The sequence below is a fragment of the Tupaia chinensis genome, unplaced genomic scaffold (assembly GCF_000334495.1).
Source record: "Tupaia chinensis unplaced genomic scaffold, TupChi_1.0 Scaffold000591_1, whole genome shotgun sequence".
NCBI classification, from domain to species: Eukaryota; Metazoa; Chordata; class Mammalia; order Scandentia; family Tupaiidae; genus Tupaia; species Tupaia belangeri.
The window spans coordinates 3,495,194-3,507,668 of record NW_006160107.1 but is presented as its reverse complement, the minus strand read 5'-3'; positions in this window follow the sequence as shown (position 1 = coordinate 3,507,668).

The window sequence follows — 12,475 nt, the reverse complement described above, 5'->3', positions numbered from 1 at the left end:
CTCCCATGTGTGAGTTCAGCACCTTTACTACCATGCCACCTGCTGGACCTACATAGATAAATTTTGAAATTTTCTGTCTACCTTATATAGTTCATACATTTACCTTTTTAGGTTTCATAAAATATAAAATGTAATTAATGTTTACAAAATTATCTAGTAAAATTTTATCCTTTTTTTTTTTTTAAGTTTTTATTTCTTCCTTTCAGAGAGAGAACCAAAGAAAGATCAGCACCTTCAGTGGGCTGTCACACGGTATTCCCCCAATCTTCCTCAGATAATCAGGCTCACACGTGCGAATCAACCCAGGAACCCAGCTCCAATCTTCCAGGGACTTCCAGCATTGCTGAGCTCTGCGCTCCTGCTGTGTCACCGCAGCCAGGCAGCAACCCCTTCATTCTTCACCCCTGCTCTCATTGCCAGACGTGTTTCCTATTAAATAATGAGCGATACAAAGACTCAGTTGAATATGGATTGACTATAGTATTATAATTAGGAATATAATCATGTTGGAATAATGAGAATAAGTTATGCATTTATATAACACTCAGTGTTATATTTTACAATAAAATTTCATAGTCCACTTAACGGTATATTTCCAATACTAAATGAAAAGAAAGCATAAAGGTGTATGTAGATAAATACTTATAAAACTTATTACAGAGAGCAAGAATCAGAAGACTAATTAGTTATCTCTGCATGGTTATACTATAATCACATAAAAAGTAATTTTCTCAGGGCCAGCAGATAGCATGGTGGTTAAGGTGCTGGGTTCCCACATGGCTGACTATGGTTTGAATCCCCGACCCTGTGGCTTGAAAATCACTTCAGGCACTTGTACTTACATACCCAGAATCCCAACAGGGGAATGGAGGAGAAGGGATTGCAGCACGGCCATTCCCCCCAGAAGGTCATTTCTCACTGTTTCTCTCTCTGTCTCTCTCTGACTCTCTCCCATGAGTCCATGCACTGTATGGCAAAAAAAAAAAAAAAGAAAAACAAATCCCCATTATAAATTCTAAAAATAAACTATAAACTTTACAATGCATATCATAACAGTTATATTCGATACAAGACACTTTCTGTAAAAGAGAGAGAAGGCAATAGTTTTGAATGGTACAAACAGTTCAGTGGTGTTGGGTTTGAGATCTATCACCTTCCATTAAGCCATGGAGCCAAATGGCAGTTGCACTTACTAAGGAGGCCAACTAGTGAATGAGCATTAAAGAGAGCTATTTGTTTTTTCAACAAATTTCACGGTGAAGATAAGGAATATAAGGTCAGTCTTGGGAAACGTGGGGGAGTAACAGCGATGGGAGCTGAAATTCCCAAAGGGAAGATCCATGGAAAGGGTGAAGGGAAAAGATACAGGAGAGAAACAATATGCCTCATATACTTGAGAGGTGATGCGATTGAGTTCTGAAGAAAGAAGAACATGACTAGGGTGCAGAAATCAGGTGAACATTCCATAAGGGGTTGGATTTCCGCATCATAGTACAAATTGCAGGGACAAAAATATTTAAAATTATTCAAATAAATATTTAGATTGGGGCCAAACATGGAGAGATTTTTTTTCTAGGTATTTGCAATTTTTTCTTTGAAAATACAGCTGCAAGATTACTTAGAATCTGATAGATTTCCCATTGATTTGTAATACTACAAATATATTTGTATTTATAAATATTCAATCACATAAAAAATAAAATTCTACTCATATTCCGTATTTCAAGAGCACTTGAATACCAGGAGAAATTTCTACACATCGCTAAGTGAGAGCCTCCCCCACCTTCCCCTTTTTTCAACAACAGCCTTGAACTTGGTAGTATACGGTGTAGATAATTTTCTTTCTTTTTTCTTTCTTTCTTCCCTTTTCTTTTTAATTTTTACAGCTTTAGATATTTATATGACTTCTCAAACTGAAAATAATATTTCTCAGTCATAAGTTTTAAAAATGAAGGTTTTTACTGATGATGAATACTGTAAGGCGTTGAGAAATAAGACCTCTTAGACATTGTATTTTGAGTGAAATTGATATAACTACTCAGAAGAATAATTTGGGTCTCTGAGTAAAGCTAAGGACAGTACTTCTGTATCTACCCTACTGTTTATCTATAAACGGTCACGTGTACACGGAAATAGGCATAAAGATGTTCTTTATAGCCCTTTTATATTAGCAAAGAAATGGAAATGACTTAATTTTCTAACAGAAGAATAAAAGAATTGATACAATGTTACAGGGATATTAAAATGAATTATAATAACTGCCAAAACTTTCATTAAATAAAAGTCAATTTTCAAAAAGATACATATACTATTATATCAATATCTTATTTTGAATATAAATATTTTTCAAAACATAGAAATGAGAGTGTAGAGCACAATTTCAGGAGAGGGCATACTGGCAAATGGTGTCAAACCATAAGGAATGGGGCTTCAACTTCATTAGTAACTTTTTTCAATGAGAAATTTATTCTGTTATTCTTCCTTTTTTTTCTTTTTTCTTTTTCTTTCTTTTTTTTTTTTTTTTGGAGAGCTTTTTGCCATAGGGTGTGTGTGCTCTCCAGAAAGACAGAGAGACAAACAGAAAGCGAGAAATTGACCCCCAGGGGAGATAGCCATGCTACAATCCCTTCTCCTCCATTCTTCTCTTGGGATCTTGGGCATGCATGCACACATGCCTGGCATGAGTTTAATCCACCAGATCCAGGACTCGAACCATGGTCAACTACATGGGAGTCCAGTGACATGGCCATTATGCCACAGCTAGTCCCTCAATTAGAAATTTATTAACATGAGAAAAAAATATTTGAATAAATTAGATAGGGACATTAATCAAACTCACTACTTATTTGAAAAGAGGTGAGTATAGACTAAAACTGCTACTAATCAAAGACTCAGAACAAACTTATCGTAGCAGCAGCACAGGGTGCAGTCGCTGGACTCCCACATGGCTGACACAGTTCAAGTTTCAGACGTGTTCACTTAAAACTCACACCAGGTGTTTGTGTGTGCGTGCCCCAGATCCTGGGAGAAGAATGGAGGAGGAGGGACTGTGGTGTGGCCATCCCCCTGGGGGGTGATTTCTCACTGTCTCTTCCTCTCTCTTTTTCTGGCATACACACACACCCCAAGGCAGAAACCTCTTAACAAATAAAAATTAATGTGTAATATAAAATATATTACTGTTTATAGTTCCAAATAAACATTTATGAAGTAGGATATTTGAGAAGATGAGTGTGACAGTACCATCATTAGACGGGAATAAACAATTTATACTCTGGCTCGATAAAAGACCTTTAGGCATCGATTCTCACCTGCGTTACCATTTTGAAGTTCACACTCAACACAAATGTGTAAAGGTCTGCTGTTCAAGTGCAAATTACACATATCTGTGCTGTTATAAAATGTAGTAGGATTGTCTCTTAGAACTTATAGAGCTTAATTATAAACTCAAAGTAATACTTCCTAAGTGATGGAGAATTTTGTACCTTCTGAAAACTAAATTATTCTCTAAGGCAAAATTATCTATAATTATTAAGAAAATATTAGGTGTCCAATACTTGAAGTCAAGAGTTAGGCATTTATGAAAAATGTAAGTAATTATAGTCCAACTCAAAGATTTCAAAATACTTTCCCCTGAGGCCTACGATGCAGAACCTGAATAAAGCAAGCTCAATGAAGATGAGGATTTTGGTTTATCTTAGATGAAACATGATGGAAGGAAAAAGGAGTGGGAAGGAGGTTGGAAGGAAGGAGGACTGTCTGTATTAAGGACGAGTGATGTTCTGAGGCACGAGGTGTGTTCAAATCCTTGAGCTGGGTGAGCTTTCACGGCTGTGCGCCATCGGTGAGCGAGGGCGCCTTGACCCGTCTCTTCACGATTTGTTCACTTTTTGTTATGTGTACTTTCCTTCAATAAAAAAAGAAGCTGTGGAACTGAAATGCTGCAAGTTCAGAGAATAAATTATAGATAAAAGTCAAGTCGATGAAGTAGGTCTCTTGTATAATACTGTAGGTGTTAAAAGTACCATGACCTCGAAAGTCATTAACTCTCACTTTTTACTTTTTGAGATTCGTAGATAAAAAGCCCAACATGAAATAAGATAATGAGTGTGTAAAACTTCTCTGGGGCTTAAAATGAACTCAAGGAGATAAAGGGCATTCTGAAGCTTGTGTTACTGAAATATTACTGCCAATATTTAATCACCACAGCAACGTCTTTTGTAGATTCCAATTTTTATTGATCCTGGTGGCTAGATGCTGGCTTTCCATTATTACTTGGAAGCAAATTACCCGTGTGTAGTTGCCGCGTATTCCCTTCCTGACTGGGTAAACACGGGACGGTATGGAAATGAGGCTATTGTACTTTCAAATATGGAGACAGAATAGAGCTACAGAAGCCCAGGCACAGAATTTGGATATCAACTAATAACTACAATTACCACCTTGATGCCTTTTGTGAAAAGACTTAGGAATTTTCATTTCACCTCCTTTCAGAACTGCTTGCCTTAAACGTAGCTCACATTGCAGCTGTGATGTGGCATGGCCATTTCATCAGGCAGGTCCTGGAATATTCTTTTTTTATTTTTTAAGAATTATTTATTTATTTATCTTTTTTCTTTTTCTTTCTTTTTTTTTTAATTTAACCATAGCAAGACACACACACACACACACACACACACACACACACACACACAAACACACACGCACACACACACACACAGAGAGAGAGAGAGAGAGAAAGCGAGTGAGCTAGCAAGCCTCCAGGTTCAGGACTCGAACCATGGTCAGCCATGTGGGAGTCCAGCGCCCTTAACCACCCCGTCACCTGCTGTCCCCAGGTCCCAGCATCCTTTTAATGGAGGGTGGGGAGGATGTGTTTCTTTGTAATTTACACTGACTGTGGAATCCACTTGGATTAGCCCAGAAGCTACTTGTGCTGTCACAGGATGTAACTTCCCTGAGTTTACGCTGACGGCACTTTCTTTGGGATTGGGGGGAGATCTTCTGAGGCAGGGCCGATTCTATCAATCAAGCTCTTATCTAACAAAGCCATAAACTTTTGTCACGAACTTTTAATAACTCAAATGGCAAGAATATTTAATATAATCAAATAATGAATTTTTTTTGAGAGGTTTTTGGTATAGGGTACATGTGCTCGCCAGAAAGACAGACAGAGACATAAAGACAGAAAGCAAGAAATCACTCCCCAGGGGGGATGGCCACGCTGCAATCCCTTCTCCTCCATTCTCCTCTCGGGATCTTGGGCACGCATGCACACGCGCCCGGCATGAGTTTAAGCCACCAGGTCCAAGACTCAAACCACAGTCAGCTACATGGGTTCAGTGACATAGCCATTATGCTAACTGTTGGTCCCCAAAATAATGAAATTTTCAAATATGTCTTCTAGTATCCCAGAGACATATATTCTATCCTGCTTTTAATGACATAATAGCTAATATTTATTATGCAGTCTGCAAACATAGTCACAACAATCATATGAAACAATTAGGATCATTTTACCTGTTTATGGGAAGTATAAACTGAAGGTAGCTTTCTAGTCCCCCAAAGCCTGTTCTACTGTGGCTCCCTCCTCGGCTTCTTTTTTTTTTTTTGGAGAGGTTTTTGCTATAGGTTCGTGCGCTCGCCAGACAGACAGAGAGAGACAGAGAGACAGAAAGCAAGAAATCACCCCCCAGGGGGGATGGCCACACCACAATCCCTTCTCCTCCATTCTCCCCTCAGGATCTTGGGCATGCACGCACACGCGCCTGGCGTGAGTTCAAGCCGCCTGGTTCAGGACTCGAACTGCGGTCAACTACGTGGGAGTCCGGCGACATAGCCATTATGCTAACTGCTGGTCGCCCTCCTTGGCTTCTTCACGATGGTTTCTGTCCGATGATGGTATATTTATCATGTCAATCACTTAGGTTCAAAATCTTAGAGATAGATTTGGCTATTTCTTGCTCAAACTCCATTCACCTATTCCACTTAGATACAAATTAGAAATGAAAAATTAAAAATAACCACACGAAATGCAAATATACTAGAAAAAATTGGAATGACAATTTTTTTCTAAATATGATATAAAATCTTTAGAAGTAATTAAAGAAACAGATAAACATTTGACTATGGGGGTCAGCAGGGCATGGTGATTGAGGTGCTGAATTCCTGCACAGCCAAGCCCTGAACCCTATGGCTTGGCCATCACGCCAGGCACATGGACACGTGTGCCCAAAATCCTGAGTGGTGAATGGAGGAGTGCGGATCGCAGCAGCGGCATGCCCCCGAGGGGTGAGTTCTCATTTCCCCTCTCTTTCTCTCTGTACCTCTTTGATGAGCACACACACACACTATGGAAGAAACCTGAAAAAAAGGAAAAGAAAATTTGATTGTAAGGATAGGCAACAGGCAGCTAAGTGAAAGAAAAATATAATTGGCCAATTATGTGAAAAATATGCTCAAACTCACAAATATTGAAAGATATCTGTCAGATAAAAAATATTGATAAACTGGAGAAAAGTAAGAAAAAAAAGGATTTATTGATAAAATATAATTTGACAATTTTTAACCTTAGATTTAAAGTATTATTTTTTAATTGCCACAGGGCATATGCACTCACTACAGAGGGGAACAGAAAGAGAAAGAAGGAGAAAGCACCCCTGATGGGGTGGCCACGCCACTACCCCTTCTCCATTTCTCCATCCTGTAGGGATTTGGGGTGCACATGCATACATGCCTGGCATGTTTTTCTAGCTGCTGAGACTGGGATTTGAACCTCAGTGGACTACGTAGGATCTAACTCCCTTAACCACTAGGTTAGAGGGTAAACCAATATTCATTTCTGTTTCATCTTATCAATTTCAATAATAAGGAAACTATTAAAAGGAAAAGCATATATTTGGGCAAAGATGTACCTCAGGGATAGTCATTTCAGCAAGTAACTACCATGTTAAGTAGAGGGAAGTAAAAAAATAAAAATTACATGTTTCTTAGTAGTTGCAAATTGAAAAGAGAACAAAAACCAAATGTTTTTTTTTTTTTTTTTGGAGAGATTTTTCCTATAGGGCGCGTGCGCTTGCCAGAAAGATAGAGCGAGACAGAGAGATAGGAAGCGAGAAATCACCCCCCAGGAGGGATGGCCATGCTGCAATCCCTTCTCCTCCATTCTCCTCTTCTTGGACATGGACGTACATGTGCCCGGCGTGAGTTTAAGCCACCACCCTATAGCAAAAACCTCTCCAAAAAAAAAAAAAAGTAAATCCTGAAAATTTGGAAAAGGGAAAATTTCATGCCAATCTTCTAAGTTCTTATTTTTTTTTTTTGAGAGATTTTCACTATAGGGCGTGTGCGCTCGCCAGACAGACAGAGAGAGACATTAGAGACAGAAAGCGAGAAATCACCCCCCAGGGGGGATGGTCATGCCGCAATCCCTTCTCCTCCATTCTCCTCTTGGGATCTTGGGCACGCACGCACACGCGCCCGGCGTGAGTTTTAAGCCACCGGGTCCGGGACGCGAACCGCGGTCGACTACGTGGGAGTCCAGCGACATAGCCATTACGCTAACTGCTGGTTCCCAATAACAAAGGCTTTTTACCAAGGTCAGCAAGGTTGTGTGCTCTGTCTCTGTCCCCTGTTCCTCCCTTATGCCACTGTTCACTGTCCACACAGCCTTTCTATCCTAAAGTTTCCCCTAAAGCATTGTTCATTTGTTCAGTGCCTCCATGTTACCCCTTCGACTGGTGAACTCTCGTTCCTTTTCTCTCCCACCCTCTGCCCCACCCCCAGCAGTGTAGACATCCCTAGTCATTTAGGAATGCTGCCCCCATGACTCATTCTAAGTCCAATCTCTTCTCAGCTATATTTTAAGTTCAAGAAAGGCAGAGACCATGTCTGATGTGTCTGACCTTTGCTGTTCCCTAGCACTTAGCATAATGACTAGCACCCGTTGGGCATTTAATAAATGCTGCTGAATTAACTAATGAAATGACTCTGTGTCTACAACCGTGGAATCCATCCTACTCATCCATTACAATTCTGTCAGGAGTACATTCAACTACTCATCTACTGCAATGATATCATAGCATATTTAATGACCTGAAAAGTAGTTTAAGATATAGAACTAGCTAAAAGCTCTTCCTCTTTTACCTTCCACCCTGAACTCTCAAGTCTTGAAACCACTATCTACCAGGAGACCATTAGAACCGAACAGTGATTATGCCATCTGATACCAACGGGGTCAGCCATCATAAGAAGTTCAGGACTTCCAGTTATTCCATTACACTCTGCATTCTCATCTATGTAAGTCTATATAGGGACATATCGACTGTGTCTGTGTGTGTGTGTGTGTGTGTGTAAATATATATATAAATACAGCTCTTTTTCTGACCTCTCTTTTCCCTCTTTTTTTTTTTTTTGAGAGTTTTTTTTTTTTCTTTTTCTTTTTTTGCTATAGGGCATATGTGCTCACCAGACAGACAGAGAGACAGAAAGTGAGAAATCACTTCCCCACTCCCCAGGGGGATGGCCACGCCGCAATCCCTTCTCCTCCATTCTCCTCTTGGGATCTTGGGCACACATGCACACGTGCCCAGCGTGAGTTTAAGCCACCGGGTCAGGGACTCAAACCGCCGTTGACTATGTGGGAGTCCAGCCACATAGCCATTACTCTAACTGCTGGTCCCTCTTTTCCCTCTTTTAGCTCTTCCACTTCTTCTCCACAAGCTAACAATAATAATCAATAAACTTTTCTATGATCTCAATGCTCCACTTTCTTGCTCTAATGAAAACCTAGCTCTTCTTGGAATTAACTCTTCCCCCTAGAGATCTCTCACAAGGTGCCTCTTTTTCAAATTTTATAATTTCTTATTTACATGTAATTGTTTTATGCAGCTTTATGGGGTGAAGTATGGCTTTTCAAAGCATGCGTGGAACTGTATGATAATCAAATCACAGATAGTACCATATTCATCATCTTCAGCAGAGACTGCACGGGGGTGAGAGGAAGAGGAGTGGGGGCAGGGGCTCAAGGCAAACACACTTAACAGACACAAGAAGGCATGGAAGCAAAGCAAATGTGTTATGGAATTACACAATGGAATTAAAAAGAGGAATGCTGGTGACACACACACACACACACACACACACACACACGTATAAAATCTCAAGGGGCTCCTCTCTCTCTCTCTCTCGCTCCTCTCTCTCCCTTTTTTTTTTTTTTTTGCCATAGGGCATGTGTGCTTGCCAGGGAGAGACAGAGAGAGACAGTGAGAAGGAAAACACCCCAGTGAGGACAGCCACACTGCAATCCCTTCTCTTCCGTTCTCCTCCTGGGATTCTGGGCACATATGCACATGTTTCTTGTGTGATTTCCAAGATGCTGGGGCTGGGACTCGAAACGCACTTGGCCGTGGGGGAGTCCAGTGCCCTAACCACTACGCCACCTGCTGGCCCCTCTCATTTTCTTCATGTCGTCGGACCTGAGTGAAAGTGAGATATCCTCCATGTTCCTCATGACCATTTATGAAATGTCTCCCCCCTTTCTTCTGAACACACCTTGTAAACACCTTTAGTTTCTCCAGTCTCATCTCAGCAGACTGTACCCAACCACCAACCATCTACCAACTCCCACTCCGATGCTAAAGGCTTTTCTCCTGGATCTCAGTTCTACCCTTTCCCGCGGTCATTATGAAGACAATATGTACTGTGTGACTACAGTTATTTGACAGTCTCAATTTTAAGTACCTCCCTCTCTGCCAGATCCTTGTGAACATTCCAATCCTCTTTTTAAAGTCCGATTCACTCAATTCCTGATCCCACCAAGAAGTATTAATGCAGTCTGTCTGTTGAGTTTTTCCCCTTGTTTAAATTTCCTAAGTCTTAATCATAATCCTCTTCTCACATACAACTCCAACTTCTCACTTATACCTCCTTGTTTTATTTGTCTAGCATACATTGATTCACTCCTGGCTCAACCCAATGGCAACAAACTAGAAAACACAATTCACAAAACAATGTTAATATTGTGCTGTTTAAAATTCATGGTCATAATCTTAAACGGGTCTTTACTACTGTGTAACAACCTTTCTAAATGTTCCTCCTCAATTTCTTTCTACTCTTCTAGGAAGTTTTAAACTATTTTTTTGTGTTCTCAGATTCTTCCAACCCTTTCCTTATTCTCATCTATGGCTCATTTTCCTTTAGGGAAAAAATGGAAAATTAAGAAACAAAAAACTTTTAAAAAGTGTCCACATTAAATCAACCTCACCCACATTAATCTCTTGTCTTTTCTTCCCTGCTAGTTTTTGATTAATTTTCTGTCTTCCTGTCTGAGGCAACACTTCTGCTTTTGTACTTAATATACCCTTTCTACCTTTCACTCCAACAATTTTCCTTCGTCTTCTGCATTCTTTTCTTCTTCTCTACCAGATCATTCTGACCAGCTTAGCAAAAATTATTACTTTTTCCATCTAAAAAAACAATACTCTATTAATCCCACAGCCCTTGTCAGCTATCAATGCCTCTTTCTTCCAGGAAGCCACACAGAGAAATTCATGAGGGTAAGTCGACTTTATTCTTTTCCAACTGAAGCAACGTGTCCTACCTTAGTAGATGATTGTCATTCTCTAAACTTCTTGTTTCCATACTGAAATCTCTGACTACACACGTTTCTTGCCTTGGTGCCTGGGGTCAGTAGTGAAGAAATGATCAAAAACTAAAGAATAGTTTTCAGTGGACAGATCCTGTCTCGGGAATTTAACCTTCATTTTGCCACTGTTGTTGACCACGTAATCTGTATAGCCTTCTTCCTGGTTACGTGTTTTCTGCACTCTTCCTTAGACAGAGAAGTTATGTCGCTCTCACGTGAATGAGCAGTGGGGCCTGCAGGGCCAGAAGCCAGGTTTATGAGCTATTACCTCCTTAAAATAAGACCGCAGCATTCAGTTCATGTCTGGGCTTACAACGTCCAAGTAGGAATCCTGTATATGTGATCATCGGGTCTAATGCACTGATAGTCAGGTAGGTCTTCCTTTCACTAAGGAGGCGATGTTACTCAGAGAAGCTTATTAACTTCATATCTCACTCAAAGGTGAGTCAGTTAGCAGAGCACCTCTCTTCCAAATATGGACCGCATCCCTGTCTCACTCAGCTCAGGACGGAGAATGACATCCACATACGAAACTGCGTGGTAGGTTTGACCTTGCCTCCTTGCCTTTATACCAGGTGATTTGGCTGCTTGAGGAGCCGAGGGCTGGCCTGGCCTGGAGCGGGGCACCCAGTCGGGGGAGGAGGAGGAGCATCCAGGCTGCCCTGGGAAATCAAAGCGAGCTCCTGCTGCTGTGGGCTGCAGGATCCACTCTCTAGACCTGAGCTGGGCCGGGTTTCTCTCTTGCCCTCGATAAAGAGAATATCGGGTCATTCTCCTCTTCCTTTACCCATTACTCTAGAGGGAGTGTTGCACCTTTTAGTTCCCTTTTACTTCCTTTTATTTATTTTCCTTACAATCATGCTCTTGCACAGATACCAAGCCAGTTTTAGGGGAAAACTTTTTAAAAAGAACAGTTCATAAAGGAATCAGTAGCTAGCATAGTCCTGGCTGTTAGTTAATGAGTTACTTACTATAGTTATTCTAAACACTTTTTTAATACCTCGAAGAGAAAGTGGTAAATCAGAAAATCTCTCTATAGGGACCAGCATATAGCATAAGGTTTCCATCACTGGACTCCCACGTAGCTGTCTGTGGTTTGAGTCCCGGATCCAGCCGTTTAAAAATCACACTTGGTACATATGCATGCATGCCCAAAATCCCAAAAGGAGAATGGAGGAGAAGGAATTGTGGTGTGACCATCCCCTGGGAGGGGGGGTGGTTTCTCACGTCTGTCTCTCCAGCACGCAAACATGCACAAGCCTACTTACCAAGGCCTTTCTAGCTTATCTCAGACAAAAAAAAAAGAAGAAAAAAAACCCACAAAGAAACCGGAATTATAGTTTCCCTGGTTTCATCACTGAAATGAAAGCCTTAAACAGTGTGAAAACTGAAAACCAACCAAAATCCTCTCATCTCCCAAATTGTCAAAAATGTAATATTTTGTTTAAAAAATTCATCTATTCTTTGAAATGCAGTCATTTTTTAAAAGCAAATATAAGATCTCACACACAAAATTATACTTAGGTCATTTCAAAATAGGATTATAGACCCAAGTTTTGCTTATAACTTTATAAGAATTAAAGCTAATTGAATTTGGGAAGTGTCAGGCACTATTTATGAGCAAAACCAAATGCTAGGAGCTTTTCAAGCTCCAATCTGGTTTAAGCTTGAATGAACTCAATTTACAAATTCAGACATTTTTACTTGCTGAATAAAATGCATATGGAGGCAATGTGCTTTCATCAGCAAGTAATTCGGAGTTCATATCCACAGATTCTATTCTATTTTTTCCAAATTAGAGAAATACTCTGTGACCTTGACGTGACTGTT